Consider the following 21,412-nt stretch of genomic DNA (forward strand, 5'->3'; position numbering starts at 1 on the left):
TTGCTTATGCTTAGTAGTAAAATAGATTGTGCCAAGCGCCAACATATACATATATATATATACCTCAAAAGCACTTTATACATGAGTGTAACTCCACTACGCACATGAGCAGAATTGAACAAAGGTTACTAAAGGTCTCAAGAGGAGAGAGTTGCAGCAAACAAATCGAAAATTAAGATGGAGCAAAACTCAGCTGAAGGTAACCATGCCAAGAAGCCAAGGTCGTATCTGGTTGAAAAAGGCCAAAAGTGGATACAATTAAAGAGACAAGAACAGAGTATCCAGTTCAGAAAGGTCAAGATAAGCCACAGATGGTAGAAGAATGGCAGAATTAAATCAAATACACGAAAATGCAAGACGAGGCCGATTTGACGGTGTCCTATCCACGTGACAAGGCAGGCAGGAAAGGATGATACTTTCACATCTACGCATGGATCCCTGCCATAACCATACTCCTTAAACTTCTCAGACTCGAGGCCAACCTACAAAGCAGTAATTGACATATGACCAATGAGGTGATGATTGATTGTAACATAATTGGAAGGAGGCTGGGGTGCAGACAAACTCCCTGCACCTGGCTGATTGTTCTGCATGCTGCTAGACGTAGGTGGAAAAGTATAAATGGGGTTGATGCCAACCCAATCATAGTGGACAGTGTGATCTATGGTCCTATAGAGATTAGAGCCAATGGGATGTCGTACTTTTAGTGACGTTCATAGTGCCCATTTTAAAGGAAGGGCTTAGTTGCCCCACCTGACATTGAGTGTCCAATCCCCTCTCCCCATTACCATATGCAGATATAGTACCTGATAAAGTTACCTTTCTATAACCAATCACGTTGCATGTTAGGGTTTTAAGATTGCGTGTCAGTAATGACGAGTTTTTGCTATAAATACTGTTTTTTCTGAAATTAAGTTGGAGTTGAAGTTGAAAAAGAGAGAGAAGATCGAGCGGTTGCTGATGTTCATTGTACTCCCTGTTTTATGTACTTGTCAAACTTTGCCAAACTATTGAGTTCTCATAGTTATTTGATGCATGAGTACGAATCTGCATCCCTATCTATCTTGCGAGTACTGCAACTCATCGTAAAGGGCTGTTTGGAGATCCCGAGTCAGAGGGCTGACTGGAGACCATCCAGTTCAGAGTTATATTGAATCTTTGGATGGTGGGGTGCAGGAGAATGTTGCGACAGATTATGCACTGATTCTAACCAGATTCTACATATCTGGACCGGGTTGGTTTAGAACGTGCCATAAACACAAACATGTCTTTCAACCGAAAGTAGAATCTAAGAAAAGACAGCTCCATGCGGAGGTAAGGAAACTGGGTAAACTACCTATACATATTGGTTGTGCCTGCACAAAACAAGTTTAATTCAACAGGATGCTGAACGGATTCTATCAGCAGTGTGTATGAAACGCTCGCTTAATATGTGGAAACTCATTAAAACATTGGAAACTCAAATAGCCTTTCAAATTAACCCAGTGTCAGAAGCAGACTGGGTTTGCTATTTTGAAAGGGATATACATGAAATGAACAAATGTGAAATGTCCGCGGCGGGGAAACAACGGAGTGGATTTCTTTGTATTTAGAAAAATGTTGTTTTGCCTATGAAAATAAAGAAGTCATTAAAGCACACATTGCCAAGGTAAAGGGGACATAAATGAAGTCTTATGAAATGAACAAAAAAAGGAACGGCACCCGCAAACATAACTTATGGCTCGCACCAGAATGCTTCTGTATTCCAAGATCACACAAGAAATCAAGAGAGAACGTGATTTCAGGAAGAAAGAGCTCCTAGTGTAATAAAGACAGTTGAACTGTAACTGCCTTTGGGCTGAATTGCGAAGGAGTGTGGCTATTGCTACCTTCAGTTGCGCAACGGCAGAAAACTAACAGGCCGATTCATGTAATTCCCCTCAAAAGTGTCGCACGCGGCTGGCGCACAGCGTGCCCGTGCGAATGTCTGCGCCAGCCGCGTGCGATAAAACCAATTCCCGCGCACAGCGTATTCATGGATTCTCGCCTCAAAAAGCAGACGTGGTGCAGAGTGGCGCAGCGACCCTGCAGCAGCGCCAGTTACGCCCCCAAGAACGCCCTCGCGCAAGGAAAAGCCATTAAGATCGCAAAACCATCGCAAAGGGCTGCGCCAACACTGTACCAGTTTACCGGACTGGCAAAAGCGGGGAACGCATATTATGGGTGTTGGGAACACGCGTGCGCGAGAAGATTCACACGCGATCGGGCCAGGGGGAGCGTGTGCGTGTATTTCAGGGGTGCGCGAGAAGTCCTACACGCGAATGGCCTGGGTGCGTGTATTCCAGGGGTGCGCGAGAAGTTCTACACGCGAATGGCCTGGGCGCGTGTATTTCAGGGGTGCGGGGGAAGTTCCACACGCGATTGCCCTGGGCGCGTGTATTTCAGGGGTGCACGGGAAGTTCCACACGCGATTGGGCTGCGTGCGTGTATTTCAGGGGTGCGCGGGAAGTTTCACACGCGATTGCCCTGGGCGCGTGTATTTCAGGGGTGCGCGGGAAGTTCCACACGCGATTGGGCTGCGTGCGTGTATTTCAGGGGTGCGCGGGAAGTTCCACACGCGATTGGGCTGGGCGCGTGTATTTCAGGGGCTCGCGGGTGGTTTCACACGCGATCGGGCCTGGGGGAGCGTGTGCGTGTATTTCAGGGGTGCGCGAGAAGTTCCACACGCAATTGGCCTGGGCGCGTGTATTTCAGGGGTGCACGGGAAGTTCCACACGCGAATGGCCTGGGTGCGTGTATTTCAGGGGTGCACGAGAAGTTCCACACGCAATTGGCCTGGGCGCGTGTATTTCAGGGGCTCGCGGGTGGTTTCACACGCGATCGGGCCTGGGGGAGCGTGTGCGTGTAATTCAGGGGTGCGCGAGAAGTTCCACACGCGATTGGCCTGGGCGCGTGTATTTCAGGGGCTTGCGGGTGGTTTCACACGCGATCGGGCCTGGGGGAGCGTGTGCGTGTAATTCAGGGGTGCGCGAGAAGTTCCACACACGATTGGCCTGGGCGCGTGTATTTCAGGGGCTCGGGGGCGTTTTCACACGCGATTGGGCTGCGTGCGGGTATTTCGGGGGTGCGCGGGAAGTTTCACACGCGATTGGGCTGCGTGCCTGTATTTCAGGGGTGCGTGGGAAGTTCCACACACGATTGGGCTGCGTGCATGTATTTCAGGGGTGCGCGGGAAGTTTCACACGCGATTGCCCTGGGCGCGTGTATTTCAGGGGTGCGCGGGAAGTTCCACACGCGATTGGGCTGCGTGCGTGTATTTCAGGGGTGCGCGGGACGTTCCACACGCGATTGGGCTGGGCGCGTGTATTTCAGGGGCTCGCGGGTGGTTTCACACGCGATCGGGCTGCGTGCGGGTATTTCGGGGGTGCGCGGGAAGTTTCACACGCGATTGGGCTGCGTGCGTGTATTTCAGGGGTGCGCAGGAAGTTCCACACGCGATTGGGCTGCGTGCGTGTATTTCAGGGGTGCGCGGGAAGTTCCACACGCGATTGGGCTGCGTGCGTGTATTTCAGGGGTGCGCGGGAAGTTTCACACGCGATTGGGCTGCGTGCGGGTATTCCAGGGCTGCGCGGGTAGTTTCACACGCTCGCCTACAACACGTATTCATGGAAACGAAAGTGGCCAATCCGGAAACACGTACGCCAGCAGGAAGTAGGGTCCACCCGCACAGCATAAAAGTGCACGCAAACAACAAACAAGCTCAGATGCCAGGATGAACATACCGTTCCTAGCAGCAGTGGCCGTGGGATACCGCAGGAGGAGGAGGAGGATAGTCCGGGCCAGAATTTTTACACCCAGAACCAGCCTTTTTGGGATGCCTGATGACCATGTGTATGGGAGGTACAGGTTTCCACCTCACATAATACTCGACCTGGTCAGTGAGTGGGAGGATGACCTCACATCAACCACCCTGTGCTCCCAAGCACCCAGCCCCCTGGAGAAGGTCCTCAATGTACTGCACTTCCTGGCCACTGGATCATTTCAGCGGACAAGTGCCATAGTGGGGGGGGTGTCACAGGCCACGCAGTCACGCTGCCTACACCAGGTCTTGGCCATCATCACTGCACGCCCATCAGTCCGCAGGCACATATACCTGCCCAGAACACCTGCAGAAAGGCAGGCTGTTGCCCAGGACTTCTACAGGGTGGCACAATTCCCCAAAGTGCTAGGTGCCATTGATTGCACCCATGTGGCTCTACGTCCCCCCCCAGGGCAACTGAGCACATCTATAGAAACCGCAAGCACTGGCATTCCATCAACGCCCAGGTAGTATGTGATGCCAAGGGAATCATCACCTCAGTATACGCCAACTATCCAGGCTCCACCCACGACAGTTTCATCTACAGAATGTCTACCCTAAACCGGGACATAGAAGCTGGGCGGCATGGCGATACATGGCTGCTCGGTGAGTATAAATGCATGCATGTCAGATACTGCGTAATGTCACAACCCCACTGATGATACCCATCACCACCACCCCAGGGGACAGTGCCTACCCTCTCAGCACCCACATGATGACGCCAATTCGGAACCCCACCACGCCACCCCAGGTAAGATACAACACAGCCCACATTGCAACCCGGGGCATCGTGGAGCGCACATTCGGAGTGCTCAAGTCACGCTTCCGCTCCATTGACCGTTCTGGCAGGCAGCTGTTATACGCTCCCCCAGTAGTGTGCAGGGTCATAGTGGCAGCATGTGTCCTGCACAACGTTGCAACATGCCGGGGCCTGGCCGTGGACATGGTGGTGCCCCCACATCCCCAACCACATGCATGCCCACTGCGCATGGGAGGGGAAAGGGCACGGGGTGAGGCAGCCCGTACGCAGCTCGTGGCTAATTACTTCACATAAAATCACACCCCTGTGGAGTGCACACAGCCCTGGCACATACCAGCTGACAATCAATGATGATTGTTACTGACAATTATGATGTGTCAATGGACAGTCAACTGTCACAACCATACCAGCCTGAGATTGTACATCTGGAAGTGTTCCATTGTGTGCTTCCCTACCTACACAAACACCACCAATGCTGTGTTCAAAAGACACACTTCTATGCTGCTAAAATCATTACCCCCTTGCAAGACACAACATGACAACAGTGCCATGTCACCCAACCCCTCCCCAGCACCGCCACCCAACACACCATGGCATGACATGCCATGTGAGAGCAAACAAAGTCATTCCCCAAACATGACACGTGTCACAAAGTACAGTGTCCCTAATGGAAACTGGCCACACACAATATATAGAAACAACAACACACATGACCAAATACTTACCACAATACAATCGACATAGCATAAACATGACAGTACTAAGGCAAAGGATACGTAGTCTTACAACATGAGAATGCCAGCACATCCACCACCTCCAACTGTACAGTGTTGTTGCCACGCACATCTGGAAGTCCACTGCTCACAACATGAGCTCCATCTCTAAAGTGGACGGCCTTGTGAAGACATGAGGAATGAACCTGCAAATTAGGAGGGAGACATGGATGCACAAGCACACATCAATACACCATGCAGTGCACAATACAACAACAATATGCACTAAGAATGTATACACAGTATTGACTACAGACTGCCCACACAGCTCATGGGAGTCCAACGTCACTGTGTAATTCACTGTCACTTGGGCACACCCTTTGCAAGCCCATGGAAACGGGAAGCAGGAGGGGTGTGTGTCTCACTGACCCAAGCATCTAACCCAAACTCAGGACAAGCCTGCATGTGCCCAGCCGGAATACAGTGGATGCCCACGGGAGCCACACAAGGCAACACACTGCAATAAATAATCAAAAATCATAAATCAAAAATGGCCATGTGTGGGCCAGGGGGGTGGGGGAGGCCACCCAGGAGGTCCGAGGACAGTGTGCCCACCAACAGCCACCTGCGTGAATGTTGCGAAAAAAAAACACCTCCATGGGCTCATGGCCTGCACGGCTACTAAATAGTGGGAGATTCACTGCTGGATTCGCTCTCCTCAACCTCTGCTGCCACAGGAGGTGGTGGTGCCATGGGAGGCAGCCCACGCAATGCCCTAGTTTGGTCCTCCATGGCAGCAAGCATGCGGGCCTGGAAGGCCTCGTTCTGGAGGGATATGGTGCGGAGATCCCCATGCAACACCCGACGTGTTGCCCGGACCTCCGCCCGAGTTGCCTGCATCTCTGCTGAGAGCGTACGGGTGACGCGCTCCAGCAGCTGTTCCATCCTCAAGGTCCACAAGAGTCTGCCTGAGGTGCCGGACCTCTCCCCTCAGGGCTTCCCTCTGTCCCTGGGCATCTATAGAAATTGATTCCCTCAGATTGTCCAGGGCCGCCTGTCTGTCCCTGTTGGACTCCAACATGTCCTCCCTGACTGATTGGCAAATGGAGTCTGTTGCCTGCTGTAGTAGCTCCATCTGCCTTTCTGGGGGGACAATGTAAGTGGCCACCCTCTCCATGGCTTGAGCAATCATTTCGGATGATGCTGCCTGTTGGTTGGCCATACCGTAAATGGATTGCTCCCATGCGGTATTGCCTGGTGGTGGTCGGCCACCGTGTTGGCGGGCACCACACCTGTCTGGGGCAAGGCGAACTGCGCCTTGCTGTGACAGCACTGCCTGAGGCTGCAGGACTGCATTTCCCCTCTGAACTGCTGGCCCAGGAACAGGATTAGATGTTGCAGAGTGTGGCCCTGCATCCGTAACCACCACAGGCGCACCTAGCAACACTGACATCCCCATAGTGGGCTCTACCCCTGGTGCAGGTGGGTCGGACAGAACAGTATCCCTTCCATGAACACATACCTGCGAATCCACATAGACCTCATTCGAATCAACACCTGAAAAGAGTTCTGGGGAGGTGCAGCCAGGGACACCCCGGGACAGTATGGCCTGCAGCAAGAGAGGGTTCTCCCCCACCACCAAACCACGTCCCCCACTGGTGCCTGGTCGTGCTTCAGATCCCTCCTGGGCCTGCACCATCTCCTCTCCCTCAACAGCATCAGGTGCGTCATCCTCTGCAAAAACAAGAAAGACAAAAAATGGAAACAGGCATTAGCACCATGGCACGCTATTAGGCCAGACAAGCTACAGTACCAGTACTTGATTTACACATGTCCCACATGACTATAACCCTCCCATGCATGCACTGTCCATGAGTTGGAAGGGGAGGAAAATGTCAGACACTGATGACACCAAGATGGGAAAGCAACACATCAGCTGCATGCTGGCTAGCAGTGCCATCACACATTGGCCTGTGAGTGGCATGTCCAATACACATACATGACACATGCCATCACACAGATGGCATGTACCATGGGCATGTCATATATGTGACAATGGGGCAGAGTGATGCTCAGTAGAACCAGGTGAATTCCTACAATCTGCCTGAATGAACACAGCTAAATACGGAACAATGTGGTAGCAAGATGCCACTTCAAGGGCAACTGGCGCAATGTAGTGCAAAACGCCTACTGTGGCCAGAAGGGATACTGTAATACCCAAATCCCGGGGCGCAGAATGCATTGGATGAAGCACATGGGTGGGACAAAACACTCAGGCACACACACCCTGACCTGGCACTCAACCAGATCCCCTCCCACAAACTACATACACATGGATCACACACACATGCATGTGCACTCACCGGACAATGCCTCGTAATCTGGCAGTTCTCCCACACCTTGGATCTGCTCCTCTTGACGTAGGTCCCAGCAACATGCTCATGTAGAGTGAGTTCTATGTCCTCCTGTGGAGACCCACCTCCAGTCACCATAGTTGCGGCATGACTTCAGGCCAGCTTTTTCTTTGCCCTACGCTGAAGGTCGTTCCAGCGCTTGTAGCACTCAACAGCTGTGCGCCTTATGAACCCAAGGGCACTTATGCTGTCCGCAATGGACTGCCAGTGTGCCTGACGTCGAGCAGGTGTAATCCTACACCGTGAAGTGACCAACATTTTGGCGTCATGTTCGGACACATACTGCACAAGTGCATCCAGTTCGGCATCATTGAAGCTAGGCTTCCTTGGCGTGCCGGACCGTGTAGCCGTGTCGGGGTCATCAGCCTGTACTGGACGAGCACTCTTCCTCTTTCTTTTTGTGGGTGGTGGGGATCCGGAGTGCCCTACGCCGCTCTGGACACTAGAGGCAGGAGCACCGGTGGACTGTGTAGTAGTAGTGTGCGATGGCACAATGACCACATGACTTTCTGCAGGCATTAGCTGAAGTGTGATGATGGCAGGGGGAACCTCAGTCTGATGTACCGGGACCAACACTGTCCTTGCTGGGGGAGTCAGAGCTGGGGTGGACGGAGCTGCAGCTGCCCCTGCAGCCTCCCCACCCCGCCTACTCGGGGCAGCAGATGACATGGCTGCCCCTGTACCATGTGGCCTGGTGACACTGGCTTGCGTCGCCACCCGTGGCCTAGACTTGGCGACCTGGAAGTCAGCCTGGGAGTCACCCTGTGCTAGGTCAGGTGCCACAACGGGCCGGTCCAACAAGGGCTGAGCAGGGATGGTGTCAGCCACGTTTCCCTCAACCATGGGGGGGGGGATGTGTGTCCCTGACTGGTCCTCCACACGTGGGGGGCTTGGGGGAGTCTGCAAATCCTGGCCACGTCCCCTACCGCGCCCACCACGCCCACCTCTTGAGGCTCGCCCACCTTTGCCACCCTTACCACTTGCTCGCCTCCCAGCCATGGCACTGATGGAGTTGTGCGTATGGGAGTTGCAGTGGACAATTGTCCTGGGCAATTGGGGGTCAAAGGGGTAGGGTACTAGATGGAATTCGTACCCAAGTGCTCTAGCAAGGCTGTATGTAACCCCTGGGGAAAGATGACGGGTCACGCAACGCACAGGCACCCCTAAAACAGGAAATGACGTGCACGCGACCCCTCGTAGACCACGTGCGTGGGAAAAGGAACCTGCACTACGCTGTGGCACCCAGAAACACAAAAATGAACGTATGCATGTCACACGCAGCCTACAATGACCTCTGAAGGGGTACGCTACACACGGGGCTAGCACAGTTGGTAAATACGTGCGCGACTCACCGTCTGCCTGGGAAAAGAGCGTGAAAAATACGCGCGTGTGCGCGTTGGCAACACCCCCGCCAAAAGAAGAATTGTACACTGTCTGAGGAGACAGGACAAAAGGAGAAGTCAACGCTGTTTGAGGAAACAGGTCGAAGAGAAAATCAGAAAAATACTGACAGAGGTAACAGGGAGTACGAACTAGAAACGCTGTGAAGTAAATCGCGTGTGAACCGACAAGAAGTACAGATTTCACCCACTCGCTCTCCACGGGAAGCACGTACAAGGAAATGACGTACTACATGCACCTTTTAAACCGCACCACACGTCCAACGTCACTTCCGCGTATACGCACTGAGGCACTATCCTCCAATCACGCGGGCTGACACTCGGACATGCAGTTTTTGGTCTTGTAACATTCCCCCGGGTACAGGGACACGCCCGCGCGTGTCACGTCACAGACGCGCCTGCGCTGTCAGGGCCTTTGGTCCAATGGAATGGCGTACACAGGCCAATCACGTGTGGAACTTCTCACGCACCCCTGAAATACACGCGCCCAGGACAATCGCGTGTGGAAACACCCGCGAGCCCCTGAAATACACGCACCCAGGCCAATCGCGTGTGAAACTTCTCGCGCACCCCTGAAATACACGCACACGCTCCCCCAGGCCCGATCGCGTGTGGAACTTCTCGCGCACCCCTGAAATACACGCGCCCAGGACAATCGCGTGTGAAAACACCCGCGAGCCCCTGAAATACACGCACCCAGGCCAATCGCGTGTGGATCTTCTCGCGCACCCCTGAAATACACGCGCCCAGGACAATCGCGTGTGAAAACACCTGCGGCCCCTGAAATACACGCACCCAGGCCAATCGCGTGTGAAACTTCTCGCGCACCCCTGAAATACACGCACACGCTCCCTCAGGCCCGATCGCGTGTGGAACTTCTCGCGCACCCCTGAAATACACGCGCCCAGGACAATCGCGTGTGAAAACACCCGCGAGCCCCTGAAATACACGCACCCTGGCCAATCGCGTGTGAAACTTCTCGCGCACCCCTGAAATACACGCGCCCAGGACAATCGCGTGTGAAAACACCCGCGAGCCCCTGAAATACACGCACCCAGGCCAATCGCGTGTGAAACTTCTCGATCACCCCTGAAATACAGGCGCCCAGGACAATCGCGTGTGAAAACACCTGAGAGCCCCTGAAATACACGCACCCAGGACAATCGCGTGTGAAACTTCTCGCGCACCCCTGAAATACACGCACCCAGGACAATCGCGTGTGAAAAAACCCGCGGCCCCTGAAATACACGCGCCCTGGACAATCGCGTGTGAAAACACCCGCGAGCCCCTGAAATACACGCACCCAGGCCAATCGCGTGTGGGACTTCTCGCGCACCCCTGAAATACAAGCACAGGCTCCCCCAGGCCCGATCGCATGTGGAACTTCTCGCGCACCCCTGGAATACACGCGCACAGGACAATCGCGTGTGGAACTTCTCGCGCACCCCTGAAATACACGCGCACAGGACAATCGCGTGTGGAACTTCTCGCGCACCCCTGAAATACACGCACACGCTCCCCCAGGACCGATCGCGTGTGGAACTTCTCGCGCACCCCTGGAATACACGCACACGCTCCCCCAGGCCCGATCGCGTGTGGTACTTCTCGCGCGTGTAGAACTTTGGCGCACATTTTTTTCCTGCGCAGGGACGCTACCGCCTGCTTTCGTGTGGCGGACATGTATGGACCTGTGCGCGTCTTTGGCCGTGCGCTGTTTTTCCCTATTCGATTCCATGAATACGTGTTGTAGGCGAACGTGTGGGCGTTCTGCGCACTTGCCTCCTGTACTTCCCCCGTGACGCCCACATTTTCACGAGTTGTTCCCCATTCTGCGTGTAACGCCCCGTGTTACGCCTACTTTTGTTATGTGCGCCGCGCTATGTGCGAATTCGCTGTGGCCTTATCGCATGGCGTTCAATGACCTGTGCGCCAGCGTGCGCCAGCGTGCGCCGCGCACTTTTTCAGCGCACATCCCACATTTTGCGTGTGCACGGACTTCCATGAATAGATGTGCGATGTTTTCTGTGCGATAATCGCACTTGCACTGCGATAATCGCACTTGCACTGCGATAATCGCACTTGCACTGCGATTTTCGCTATTTCACTGCGAATCGCATGTTTTCGCACGCGTGCGCCATTTTTTCGGCGCACGTTGATTCCATGAATCGGCCAGTAAATACAGCATGCCTTCAAACACTTATAAAAAAATGCTGCGATTGTAAATTAAGCGCTAAGGCGCAATAAGAAAACAAGTGTGTGAGATCATGCAGTATAAGCGGGGATAGTCAAATTGAATGCGAGAACAACCAAAATAAAAATGTGCATCATCCTTCATGAAAAGGAAGAAAGCGCGGAAAGTCATATTAAATGCGCGAAGAATAAAAATAAGAGCTTTAAGCACAAATGCAAGAGCAAACAATGGTTTTACCATAACGTAGCATATGACAGGCAAGTCACATTATTCATATGGTACAATATTTCAACATTTTCGGATATAAGCAATTTTAGTACAGCCGAAATTCGAACAATTATACCATACAAACTATTTTTTCTTGTGATTTTCAACTGAAACATTTTGAGAGTACTTTTTCCAAGAGCCCCCATGAATTAGAACTACTCCCAGAAATTCCAACATTGAAAGGGGGATATCCTGGCTCTCATTAAGAGGGCTAGTAATTCACAAGCACCGGGTACAGATGGCTTGTCAAAATCCATTAAAAAAAATGCCCAGAGCAATGGACTGAATTTTATTTCTATTCTTTGAGCAAGTCCTAAAAAAATATAATGATTCCTTCTTCGTGGAAGTTGGCAGTGGTCCTTCCAATTTTTAAGAAGAGCAATAGGGTGAATCCTAAGGCCCTATCGCCCTCCTGGATATTCCGGGAATTGTTTTTGCCTCATTATTATTAGTATTAGCATAACTTTAGGAGTGGACCAGAAAAGATATACATCCGTCAGTCTTCGTAAAAGGGGTTGTTACAACCCTAAAATGTTTTATCTTAAATGTTCTAAAAATAAAAAAAGCACTATCATTTATGCATGCTTTATAGTTTTGCCTTAGAATTTGTCAGCATTAATCGCAATCTCCTGTGAGCCAAGTTATTAAAGTGGGAATGCCTGGTGGGTCTGGTGGATCTTATAATGGCTTTCTATAGCTCAACTTCTCTTCAAGTTAGGTTGAACAAGGAAGAGAAACTAACTAAAAAGAGTCACACAGCCCGAGGGTTGAAACAAGGGTGTTCCATAGCGCCTGGGTTTTTCAATCTTCATATATCGGATCTAGGAGAGACTTTGACCATGGCTAGATCATTCCCCCCCATGTATAAATGGACGGCCTATTGGCTGAATGTTATATGCAAACCATCTGGTGTTACTGGATCAGACAGAAATCGGTCTGCAGAGACAACTTGAGATGCTTCAGAGATAGAACACTACAAATGACTCAACACTGAATGTTGCAAAATCAACTGTTATTATTATGCAATCCAGAAGGATGAAACTGACGCATGTAGAGATATGGCATCTGAATACGGTACCATTAGTGAGAGTAGACTCATTCAACTACCTCGGTCTATGCATAATGATAGCTCCTCAGACACGTAGAATTTAGAAATCATAAGAATGAAGGCTAAAGGTTTAGTGGCACAAGGGTGTGTTTTGGATAAAGGTTTTGGAGGCTTTTCCCTGATTCCAGCGCTCTAATTCTACAACATGAAGGCTGTCCCAGTTCTAACATACGGGGCAGAAACCTATTTAGCCTTATTATGTAAAGTGTGGCGTGTCCCAGAGGGCCTTTATTGGAAGAAAGTTTTGGATTTGCCAAGAAGCTTACCAATACAGATTATACACTATGAGCGAGGGTTATTATCTCTTGCCGGTGATAGTCCGATGGAAAGTTCTTACCTTCTATTGGGAATGTTTAGTAGCTAGGTAGGTCCATGTTTCAATTCCTGAATGTGGTGCTAGGCAGTGGCAAGGATACAATCGTGCTACAGTGGGAAATGGACTGCTTGGAGATTTTAGATTCCTTAGATGTTACGTGCGATCTTATGATTGACAATCCTATGGCTGTTAAAGTGAAATAGTGGAGGAGTGATTGGAGAAATCCTCAGTCCGAGTATAAATATTATACATCGTTTTATCATTTTAAACATGAAGTAAAATTGTTGAATGAGTTACCAACCTATTTGAAGAAATGTCCCAATCAATTATGTTGCAGCAGTTTTTAAGGGTTTGTTTTAATTTGTATCACACACTTGAAATTCTTCGTGTTAGTTTTAAATTAAAAAAGAGTGACTGTGTGTGTAGGTTCTGTAAAATCACTACCGAAACTGAAACACTAAAACATGTGATACTGTTTTAAACAGGATTAACTGAGACTAGGGGCCTCATTACACGGAAGGCGGTGAACCATGGCGCTATTAGCGCCATGGTTCATGCCAGTAAAATACCGGCACCGCCTTGGTGGAAAGGGGAATTACCGCCCCATTCCAAGGTTGGCTGGGCAGTAATTCCCCCTTCCACCATTGCCCTTCCCCATTCCCATTTTTGCCCCATAGGGCTCTATGGGAATGGGGAAGGCGCTAATTACGGTACCGCAAATTGCGGTACCGTAATTAGCTCCACTGGTCCTTTGCGGGTTGGTTTTTAACGCCTGCAAAAAGCAGGCGTTAAATTCCCCAACCCGCAAAGGGACCTCGTAGTAAGGCGGTAAGGATTTACCGGTACCGGTAAAATACCGGTAAACCCTTACCGCCTACCGTGTAATGAGGCCCTAGGACTTTGCACATCGGTCATATGTTAGACGATTACAAAATGTTAAGCGCCGAGGAAAGGTGGAGGGTGGTCCGATTTTTACATTCATTATTCTGTGACCATTAGAATCGCGAAGTGATTTGTTGATTTGTAATACATTTTTATGGATTCATGTACTAAATGAAACCTGGAGATTTATTTTTGTATGTAATTGTTGTTTTAGATGTCTTTTGTAAAGCGAAAAGTTTGTAATAAGCCAAAACACTTCATAAAAATATTTTTTAAAAACAGTTTAATCCCTGGTATTGTGGGCAAAGTAAAAATGAGTATGCTTATATGTAGAAGTACTGGCTTATATTGGTGCAGTCAGCATGGACATACATGGACACAGTCAGCATTACATTTTTTTACACTAGCATATAGTAGGCAAAGGCATCCTGAAAACGTGTTGAAAAATGCTCCTGTGTACTATTGTTGACTTGGGGCATCTTGTGTATTTTTTCTAATCTTACCCTACATAACTGATTGTACTGTGTGGCATTTTACTCAATTGTTCACAGAAAGTGTGCTGTTAAATGCACCATTTAACCCATTAGTTAAAAAATGTTGTCAGGGGGAGGACCCCCGCCCCCTGAATTCCCATGGGTGAGTGTGGGCTCCCCCAATGCACTTAGTCGCTCATGCATATTTATGGGAAATGTTTACACCCCTCCAATTAAAATATTTATCAGCCGCTACATTGGGGGAGGCCACACCTTTCGAAATCTGGCTTATAAGTGAGGGAGTTAAAGGATGTTTGCTTCACCAACACTATCATTGTTTCCGACCTCAAATAAAAGGGTCATAGTGCACCTTCACGTCCTTCACATAGGAGGGAAGAAAGGTTGCTGTCCACTCGAGAAATGAGGGTACATACAAGGGCATGACTTGTCAATGGGCTTGTGGGGACCATTAATATGTTTTCATCGAATCTACTTTATAAAACCAAATCGCAAAAGCTCAAATTACAAAACTGCGAAGCCCACTTGTTTGCATTTCGAGCTTTTGGGATTTTGTGTTTTTTATCCCCCATTGAGTATTTAATGCGTGCGGGGGTGAGGGGCGACGTCCCCACAACCACTGCAGCCCATAATGCCGCACTAGGGAAGTGGGGGACCCACCCACAATCCCGCTCCCCTTGTTCAGTATTATGTGCTTTAATATTTTCTACCAGGCCGAATGCACACTAAATGTGCATTCAGCCTTTTTTCCGGAGTTATTGGGTAAACCCTGGGAGAACCTCATGATATAGGTTGCATGGGAAAGGGGGAATCCAAGATGTGTCTTTTTTTCCTTTCCTGGTTTCATAGTTAAATTACAAGCTTTGTGACATATGTTTGGGTGTGGCTGGCACAGTGATCAGATGGGCACCACACACCGTGGGTAATAATAAGCAGTGCTCAGATACCCGAGGGTTCGTAGCGCTATATAAATGCTAAATAATAATAATAATAATTATTATTATTATTATTTATTATTATTATTATTATTATTATTATTATTATTATTATTATTATTATTATTATTATGGGTTCTTTGTGGTTTTGTTGACCCCTATTTTTGTGAGGTAAATTTGATTGACCTATTTTGTGTGGTTTGACTTTTTTCTTTTAAGGGGAGCCACCCACCATGGCCACCCTTAAAACTATCTGCAAACATTCCATTCATTCCCAGATCCCTTCAGGCCCCTTCGGTATATGTTTTCAAAGATGCACTACCAAACACAGGTCGACCAAACGTACTGCTCAAAAACTGGAGCCAACGAAAGCCATTGGTGATGAGATGGTATACTGTGAAAATGCCTTCTAAGAGCATCTTTCTCAATAACACCTTTCCCAATAACATCGAAAAATCATATTGAACAGAGGGGAAAGGAGAAATGGGCTAAATAAAAAACAGTAAAGAACAAAGACAGATAAAAGGGGGAAGGCAGGGTTTGCTGAGGTTTTTACCCTACCCCAAAAAGGACAAATAGAGGGTTAGCCTTAAAAAAATCAACCGAATTGAAAAGGTCTAATTGAGAAAGACCTTTTTCAAAAAAGTGTTTTAACATAGCACCCCCTGTACTAATAAGGTTGTAAGATTTCATTGACTAGACTTGATAGGGTATACGCTACCAATAAGACCGCAACAAAAGCTTCTGGTAGGATGCCGTAACTGTAGAAACAGTGTTCAAACACAGAAACTAACTGAACCTTTTACACGTTGCCCTAAATGAAGCACACAGCTCTATAATAATATGGTGTGCTGTGGCACATATGGTGAAATCCTACGAGGACATATGGTGCATCAGTCAGGCTGCCACCTCCGAGCTCCAGGCGGGAACAATAGCATGAACACAGACATAATGAATTTCATTGATGACAGCGTGCACTCTCTGGGAAGTGCAAGAAGGGACCGACTAAAGTATTTCCAAATGGAACAGGTACATAAGGCCAGAGAATAGGAAGAGGAGGGTACACAGGAGTTTCCTGTCCACCAGCCTCTAGCAGAAGGTGCTTGTCTCGTGAACTTAGAAACCAGAAACATGGTCCTGAACACAAGACATGGCCTATCTTTAGGTACATGCATTGACAATTGAATGCTTGTCTCTGGGCTTAATTTTTGACACCCACTGTGAGGCAGTGTCCCTAGGGAGCTTCTTGAGGTAAGCCTCAGGGTGGACTTTACCAGTCTGATAAGGACTTGACTGGCGATACTGCACTGATTGATGATAAAGACGCGCTGCTTGAGGAAGCAGGGCTTGAGGTATGGATTCACTACATGGTCTAATTGTTCTAACGGGCCTGAACAAATTAGTTCTTATACTAATGATAACTATAATAATAATGTTCAGTTGTTATAGAGCACTTCATGATGGATATCTCCCACTCCTAAGTGCTTTAATAAAAGCTGTTCTTATTACTTTGAAGTGGGAGAATGGAACAAAAGGCTCCCACCAATCCCCTCACACCACTGGCCCAGAGGATCACGGCCTAGGCACCCGCCACGAGAGGAGTTTGCCCATCTACCAGACGACCAAATACCCTGGTACAGGAACATACGGATGTGCCCACCCGCCTGCCCTGCCCATGCCGACACCTGCGGCATGGATGGACTCGACTGAACTATCCAACACTAAATCAACACATCGTTAGAGATGCCATGACGACCCAGCCTACGGTCAGCACACCCGTGCACACATGCACACTGGACACTCCCACACCAATCCACACGAAGAACATATTCAGTGCTCTGACGTAGGTGATGGACACACTCACCGACGCGCATCTTTATTATTTTTCACATAGGCTTTTCAAAATGCAGAAACGCAAGACGCACAATGAACTCATCTAAAACGCTTGCTCACGCTTCTCCTAAACCCATGTATTACAATGAGAAATATAACGAAGACCTGATACTGGGGATAAAGCAATATGATACCATAACCCAAAGCGCTGTGTATCAAATGGTTCCACCCATGCACCAGGCCCAAGTAGGCCGCAAGCAAGAACTTCCATGAGCATTGAATGAGCAAGAGTACAGTTGCTGACCCTGCAGAATGAGCCCGGCGATAGCAGACAGTCAAGGGCACAATGTTGCAAACTCGTGTGCCGCAAGCCGACGCCAAGGTCACACCTGCAAATTAAACCAGGCACACAGTGGAAAATACAACATTAATTGTGCAGAATTCTGCCTCGACCACAGTCCCACCTCACGTGACCGAGCCGAACCTGACAGGGTGCCAGGCCCAGGAGGAGGGAGGCACCTGTATCCCCCGTTTCAAGACACATGCAGATTCAATTAAGCGACTCAATGGACATCTGCGGCGGTGGGAGTAGTCGGCCTTCCAGCATATGAATAAATCTTCACATTGTCTGCACATACCCATAGTGAAACATTGTTGCAAATGACAGGTGCACCGTGAGCTGGGAACAGCGATGGTCCCAGACTGGGGGGCTCGCGAATGGACCAATCAGAACATGGGGCTCTTATCACTGGCTCCATTAACATTAGCCAATCCTCAGGGGTCTTCATGTAACAATTTTCATGTATCAAATTGAGGGGACAACCCATGTATACCACCTGACTAACCCTTTACCACTAATATCGCTCTCTATACGTATGCTATACTAACCCTACCACTCGAGGAACCAATCCAGAGTGGTGATAGGTTTTTTGCTAACTTTCCAAGGTGACGCAAGTAGCGCGTCATACTAAGGTAAAAAGGGCCTGCGAGCCCCACAATGAGAGAGAGTGTCAGGACGGATGCGTACGATCCTTGACCCATCCCTGCCGTTTTGTTTAATAAACAGCAGAATCACCTTGCTTCTTGCGTGTGTCTCATACTCAATTTTTTGGGATATACGGGAGGGGTTGGGGCCTCCCTGCCCTGAGGTCCGGGGACGGCCCAGCCGACCCCGGCAGAACTTCCCCCCGACAAGTTGGAGGCACTGCTGAGATCTGTTAAAGATCTGATTTATTTTCATTTTTCCGAGTGCTCCCGTTGCGAGGAGACCCGGCGGCGTGGCCCCCTCTGCCGCTGCCCCCTTTTGAGGACTACAGGACCATCGCGGAACTGCGAGAAGACCGGACAGCGCAATCCGGATATTGGCCTTCGGGAGCCGGTTGAGAAGTATCCCGCCCGCGGTTGGCGAGTGTCCAGACGTTGTCCAAACGAGGGGAGGCGGCGAGCCGCTTGGAGGGGTGCACGCAGTCGAGTGGCCCCGCATCAAGAGAACTTGGTGAGTATGCCACGCACAACAAGCAATGTGAAATTGTGAGGGAGGGGGGAGGAACTGAATACGGGAGGCGGGAGGTGTTGCACAGGCGCGCGGCGAAGGTTTCACAAATTAGTGTTGACGGTGCAATGAATGGTAGCTGGACAAGTGCGAGAGCAGTCCGCTATGTTACGGGAGAACAGGGGGCGAAGCACGAAAACATCACGTGCGACCGCTCGTAGACACTGATTGGCCTAGATCGCGACCACGTGTGAGGGTGTGTGTGTGTGTACGGTTTCCTACGATTTGGTAATTATTGATCAATGAGTAGATGAGGATCCCTATTGATCGAGCAGGAAACTCGATAGATAGATGACGTTTCCCTGTAGGCGGTAGCTAGCTGGTTGCCTAATACGGAAGATAATTGGCTGGTTAAGCCCTCCTGTCGAGGGGCGTATCACACGCGAGGCGACGCAGCGTGCGCAGTCCGATTATATTGTTGATTACCTTGTTCCAGGCGTGACAGGAGGACAGCTGTGGGGTTAACGGGGGTATATTGCAAGCGTATTTTGAACTTTTAAAAAACATATGAAGAACTTACCAGTAGTTTGAAGAGATCGGTGAAGTCACCAGTAGGGCTTTCATAGGACATCTCGAACACGAGGCATTTTTTTTCTTTTGGAGAGTGGTGGGGAAGAGAATTATGGTAAGGGAGTGGAGACGGAGATAAACGGTAACGAGTAGATTGGGGGAGGGTGAAAAGGGGGACGTGGACGCGCACGGAGAACGCCGCCCACAGCAAGTGAAGAAAGAGGAGGAGGGGTATAAGAAAGTGGGACGGCTGTATAAGAACGCCACAAGGGGCACGCAGCTGCAGGGGGCTACGTGCGCCTCAGCCACAGGGGGCCGTAAAGGTGTTCGGTAAAGGAAGAAAAGAAAGAAAAGGATATACAAATGTAAATGCTATATTTTACTAATTTCCCTTAGCGGACTATCGCAAGTCCCCAAACTTACGGGGCCAGGTAAAAATCTAAGGCTGTATAGTGTAAACTGTTAGTAAGATAACCGCTACCAAATAGGGGAAGGATAACAAGTGAAGCCTTACTATGTCATACGGGGCAGGATCGGGAGGGTGGGGGAACACCCTCACTACCCCACTACAGCACATATGTAAAACACTGTCACCCCATAGGGAGAAACTGATCAAGTATAGCATAGAATGGACACAGGGGACGGACAACAAAATGACGACACCATGGCCGCCTAATGGCAGTTTCGATCCATATACCCAACACTCACTATTAAACCATCTGCATAACACATACAAGGGGAAGAAGTTGATGCACCACATAGAGGTGTTTAACTTATGGAGGATGTTCCAAGGGTCCCGACCAGGACCAAACGGAATGTTTATTATGGGGGAACCAACGGAAGAGAAGATTAAGAAGGAAGGAGAGAACGGGGACAAAGAGAGTGAAGGCACACAGAACACGGGGAACAGAGAAGAGGGAGGAGAAAAGAGTAACAACATAAAAGAGAAGGAAATAAAAAAGGAACAGAGCGACGATATACCCCTAGCGAAGGTAGTGAAAAAGGAGGAAGGGGGGTTATATCCTTTAACGGAACTACGAGACATGGTTCAATTAAGGGCAGCTGAGGGGTACTGGAACCCGGCATACAGCCCGCCACCATATACAGCCACAGGTAGCCACACAGAAAGGGAGCAGAGTAGCATGACGGGATCAGCTCGCGCAAAAATACCCGCAGGGGAAGGGGGGATTGACAAAGAGCAAATCGCAGGAATAGGACAGGATGACTGGGTAGCTGTGCAGGTATTATTAAAATTACGAGGTTCATTAACAGAAGAAGAGGAGGAGGTAGTAAGGAAAATGGACGAGGACAACACCAGAAAGAGCGAAAGGGAAAGGGAAGAGGGGAAAAGAAAGGGGGAGGAGCTGTTACGACAAAAGGAAGAGATTTTGGAAGAACGATTAGCAGAATTAAGGGATGAGCAGAATACACTGATCAAGCAGCTCGAGAGAGAGGAAAGAGAGAGAGCACGGGAAAGGAAAGAAAGCAAGGATGAGTTGGACAGAATGAGGGAACAAACTGAGGAGAAAAAGAGAGAAGCAGAAAGGGTGAAGGCAGTAGCAGAAAGGGTATCGAGAGCAGCACTGCGTGACAAGAAAAGGGAAGAAGAAGAGAAAGAAAAGGAATTGGAAATATGGAGAAGGAGATTACTATCAGAAACGACAAGGAAATACAAAGAAGGAAGGATGATAGAGGGTATATTAGAGCAGGAAAGAGCGAGATGGGAAAAGAAGAAAGAAGAAGAAAGGATAATGGAAAAGATGAGTATTGAAGTAATGGAAGAATTGAAAAGGAAAAGAGAGGAAATTGGTAGAAAAATAGCGGAGAAAAATGAAGGGGAAATAGAAGAACGGGGAGGGGGGAGTGAAGTAAGGAGGTATGTACACAGAGACACAGAAGTAACAACAACCTCAGCACAAAGGGGAGCAATTGGCAATGAAGACAAGGGAGGAACGGATCTAATAGACTTAAGAACAGTGACGATTAAGGGGAAAAAGACAGATTTGGGGTTGCCATTAATGGAGGACTTTTGCAGTGAAGAAGGAGAAGGGATAGAGAAGGAAGGGAGAGAGAGTGAAAGGGAAAGCTTAGATAAATTATACATCACCCGGACAAACGGAGAATCACCATGGATCTGCAGGAGAAAGGAAGAACTGGAGGGAAGTGAGGAGGAAGAGCAAGGAATAGCGGAAAGGCAGACAC

Source organism: Ambystoma mexicanum, chromosome 4q, assembly GCF_040938575.1.
Source record: "Ambystoma mexicanum isolate Mex_15411 chromosome 4q, UKY_AmexF1_1, whole genome shotgun sequence".
Taxonomy (NCBI): Eukaryota; Metazoa; Chordata; class Amphibia; order Caudata; family Ambystomatidae; genus Ambystoma; species Ambystoma mexicanum.